Source organism: Rhincodon typus, chromosome 37 (genome assembly GCF_021869965.1).
Source record: "Rhincodon typus isolate 14 chromosome 37, sRhiTyp1.1, whole genome shotgun sequence".
Lineage (NCBI taxonomy): Eukaryota > Metazoa > Chordata > Chondrichthyes > Orectolobiformes > Rhincodontidae > Rhincodon > Rhincodon typus.
In genome coordinates this window covers 9,658,311-9,663,290 of record NC_063368.1, presented here as the reverse complement: position 1 = coordinate 9,663,290, position 4,980 = coordinate 9,658,311, and positions in this window count along the sequence as shown.

Genomic DNA, 4,980 nt, shown 5'->3' with positions numbered 1-4,980 from the left:
AACAAGGTGCAGGGCTGGATGATCACAGCAGGCCAAGCAGCATCATAGGAGCAGAGAGGCTGACGTTTCGGGCCTAGACCCTTCATCAGAAAAGGGGGAGGGGAAGGGGGTTTTGAAATAAATAGGGAGAGAGTGGGAGGCGGATAGAAGAGGGATAGAGGAGAGGATAGGTGGAGAGGAAACAAACAGGTCGAAGAGGCTAAGGAAGGTGATGTGGCTGTAGTACCTGGTTTGCTTCAGGACGTGGTCGAGCAGTTTCAGGGCCGAAGAGATTACGAGAGAGTTGCAGTGGGAGAGAGATCCCTTGAGGTTTGTCCGGAGGGAGGAGGGTAACTTCTTCAGGTTAGGCATCCTTAGAAGAGGCTTCGCAGTGGGGTTAAAATTGAATCAGAGATAGTAGGAACTGCAGATGCTGGAGAATCCGAGGTAGACACCATGCTCCTCAAATGGATTTCTGTGTAATCACTCTGCAAACTGTAATTCCATTATGGGAGGCTATCTTTAGGTTCCGTTGGCTAAAGTTACTTCAGGGGGACAGGTTATGGGAAGATTTGTGACATCTTTAACAAGATGAGCCTTGATAAGGTCGTTGTGGTTGGCAGGTACTCACTAATGAGTATGATTGTAGGAAATTCCATGTCACTGATCACAGATCTCTGAGGGTCCTTGTGTGGCTGATGAGTCCAATCCTGAAGCCACGTCCCTGACCACACATTTGGTGTCATACATATACATGTGGCCAACTATTAATAGGAGCCTTAAAAATGGAAAGGGAAGGTATGTGTTTGCACTGCAATGTATGATCCATGCACTGCCTGTTAAATAGCCCCCAGGGCAGACATCATATAAACTGGGACAACAAAATACATGGTATGATATTACTGATGTGTGGAAAATAGTCAGATTTGCTCCTAGATTCTCAGCTGGTCAACTCTGAAGCACCAAAGGGACATGAAGTGAGGCAAATTGTAAGTGCTTGAATGCTGTGATATTATGTTTTTGCCAATTAATGATAATGTCATGAAGTCATACAGCAGAGAAACAGACACTTTGGTCCATCTTGTCCATGCTGACCAAGTTCCAAACTAAACTAGTCCCACTCCTCTGTGTTTGGCCCTTATCTCTCTAAAATGTTGTAACCGTACCTGCATCTACTACTTCCTCTGACAGTTCCTTTCCACATACGAACCAGTTGACAGCCACTTGAGATGCTTAATTATTATTAAGAGATTCCACTTTAATGCAATTGATATCACCCGGTCGCTGAGAGATTTCTGCACAGTGCAATCATGTGATATCTGGATAATTACTTTGGATGGAATAAAGAGTGAATAAAAGCTGTCAAAAGTGAATAATGTCAAACATTTCTGGTGGGAAAGCAGAATTACGTATATCTACCTCCTAACCCATTATCCCTGTGGTCTCTTTTTATATATTTTTAAATAACCTATTCAGACATGTTCTCTCACACCTTTGGGGTAGATAGGCCTTGAATCTGGACCTTCTGGTTCAGAGTTAGAGACACTACCTTTGCACCACAAGAGCCCTGAAGACTGTCATCATATTATTCTCAAACAAAATCATTTAAAAAGAATTAAACCAAATGAACGGACCAACCATGTTAATGGGGCAAATCTCTTTATAAGTGCTTTAAATACTCAATTCAATAAGGTCCTTCATTGGTTTCCTTAACAATGTAATTAATGCACCATTAATATCCAGCCACCTCTTTTATTGTAAGCCTATCACATAATGTGCAATCGCTTTCTCCTCATGCTTAATAATCTTCCATTGAAGTCCCTCTATGCCTTTCACTTCACTGACTTCATGTGATAACTCACTCCTCATTCCAATTGTTCTGTGGCTAAAGAGGCTCCTCCTGAATTCCTAGTGGCTTCATTTATTTATTTATTTATTTATTAATCCTAATGGATTTATTGATTTTCCACAATGCACTGGCCACATCTATATCTGTGACTGCCACATCAATACCCAGTGTTCAGGTAGAATGGGTGAGCAGGCTTGGGGGGCCGAAAGGCCTACACCATTGTTGCTTATATGGTCTCTTAACGCATGGGCAATGCTTATAGCCCTGCATTTTTCAGAATTTGTGTGCAAGGATTGGATGAAGATTCGACAAAAGCACACGTCCAATGTTAGAATTTCAATGTCACCGTGTACGTATACGAAATTTGCCAAGGGCGGGAAGGAAGAGGCTGCATTTATATAGCACCACTCACACCCCAGGCACTTTGCAGCTTGTCTTGAAGTTCAGTCACTATTGTGTTGGCAAACAAATGGCCTCATCGCAGCCCCACTCAAGACAAATGACAGGCAGTTTAGAAGACACTGGGCAGAACAGGGTTAAGGTCTTAGCTCCTTAAACTTCCACCAGGCTTGCAATTCGTTAAAGACAAGGTCCAAGATATTAAAAACAAAAGTTACCGGCCAGGGGCTGAGACACTGTTATGAATTATTCATGTTATTCTTCCTCTCTACCATTTCACTGACATCCAAATTCTAATAAAAGAATATGAGAAAATGTAACCTTCTCTTCCAACAATAATCTTCGGTGAGCTGGGAATCAGAGCTGGCTTAGGGGGAAGTCACAAGTGGTGCTCAGATCTATTGCGGCGCTGAATGTGCATAAAAATAAATTGTATCAGCACACCTTCAATTTACTCCTATTAACCGCGCCAGCTTGAACTAAACATTACGTACAATTGCAGGCAAAACACAGCATGGAAAGCTGTCCTCAATAATTACAGAGGAGAAACTTTGAACAAAAAAAAACCTAGAAAGATTTGCTTTCATCCAGCTCTTTTTGTGACCTCAGGAGGCCTCAAAGTGCTTTCCAGACAATTAACCGCTTTGAAATGTAGCCACTGATGCAACATTGGAGACATGGAAGCCAATTTGCACACAGCAAGGTCTCACAAGCAGCAATGAGATAATGACCGGATGATCTGATTTTTTTTAAGAGAAATTGGTTGAGGGATAAACATTAGATGGGACACTAAGGGCAGTATAGATTCACTCTACTGTTGAAATATTGGAAGTGGAATCTGTTGCATTCACATTTGAGAGTGAGATGGGGCTCTAACTTCTCAGCCAGAGGTTGGTACCTCTGACAGTGCCCTCGTTATCAGGTGTCACACTATCTATCCGTTGGAATGACACAATGATTTTCAATTTCTCGTAATTAGATCCGAACAGGAAAAGCATTCAAAAAGAGTGGTAAGGCAGTAGAGGGCTTAATGTCATCACCTTTGTCAAGTATTTGGATGAGGACTTGAAATGTCATAATGTTCAGGGCTATGGGCCAAGTGCTGGAAAGTGGGACTTGTGTAGAGTTACAGAGTCATACAGCACAGAAACGGACACTTTGATCCAACCAATCCATGCCGACCATAATCCCAAACTGAACCAGTCCCATCTGCCTGTACTTGGACAATGTCCCTGCAAATATTTCTTATTCATCTACTTATCCAAATGTCTTTTAAATATTCTAACTGTACCTGCATCCACCACTCCTTTGGAAGTTCATTCCACACAAGAACCGCTCTCTGTGTAAAAAAAAATACCCCTCATGTCTATTTAAAATCTTTCTCCTCTCACCTTAAAATTATGACCCCTGGTCTTGCAATCCCCCACTCTAAGGAAAAGACACCTGCCACTCACCTTATGTGCCCCTCATGATTGTATAAACCTCTATAAGGTCACCTCTCAACCTCCGACGCTCCAGTGAAAAAAAGTCCCAGCCTCTCTTTATAACTCAAATCTTGATTTAGTGCAGTTTTGCTGGTACAGACTCAATGAGTTGAAAGACCTCTTCTGTTCTTTATGAGTCAATGTTTCAATGAGTGACACTGCATTTCATAGTTAGTGGCTCAAGTCTTTTTGAGGCTTGGAACAGATAAACGCTAAAATTATGTAGGCCTCATTAAATCTTGGTGATTTGCAGCAAATAATTTAGATGATACAGTTGCATACAAATGCTGTGACAGCATATACTTTTAAATTGGCCATATGCAACCAACACAAGAGCAATTTGGCCCTTTGTGAATAATAACATGCAGGAATTAAATATCACTGAGATACGTGATCATTCACAGGAGAATGTCATGTAGGTTTTAGAACACATTGTAAAATAGCTCTGACTGATTCAATATCTGACTCCCTCAATGACTAAGCAGCAAATTGTCTTGTTTGGTGGATAAGGGAGGCCACAGATTTTATAGAAAGACAGAATTTGCTGGTGAAACACAGTAGGTATGGCAGCATCTGTGGAAAAAAAGCGGAGTTAACAATTGGGGTCCTGTGACTCTTCATCAGAACTGATTTAATCTCTGATCTAATGCTGTGCTAATTGATTTAATTTGAGATGTTTGCAGGGGCCATTCCATTGGACTAATGCCCGTTTGAAACAACTCCACAGAGGCCAGTACCACATCACCTTTTATTTACACATAAACAGTCCTTTGTTATAGTACTGCCTCGTACAGAGTCAGGCACCAGAGGGTGTGTATCCTTGACACTCAATCTTTTTGTGTCAGCCAGGGCTCCCTGGTTGGACCAGATTAACAGCCCCAATCAGGGAACTCACCTTCTCCAGCTGGCTGACCTCATTACAATCACTTTACCCCAAGGCTGAGCTGAGGAGGGGAACAAACAATACGGTTCCTGCTTCCGGTTTACAACTGTTAGATTTTGCCAGAGGTTGAGTGTGTGAGGTTCAGCAATAACATTTTACAGGTACAGAGCTTACATGTGCCCATTGTTTTTTAATGAGTTTAGATTATATTGAGATCTGGAGTTGAGCTGACGTGGCAGAACTTAAACCGAACATCAGCGAGCAGGTTATCGATGAGTAATTGCCGTTTGATAGCACTTTTGACCATATCTTCCTTCACGTTGTCATTGATGTGGGAGTAGCCTGATGCAGAGTAACTAGATTTGTCCTGCTTTTCCTGGGCAGGG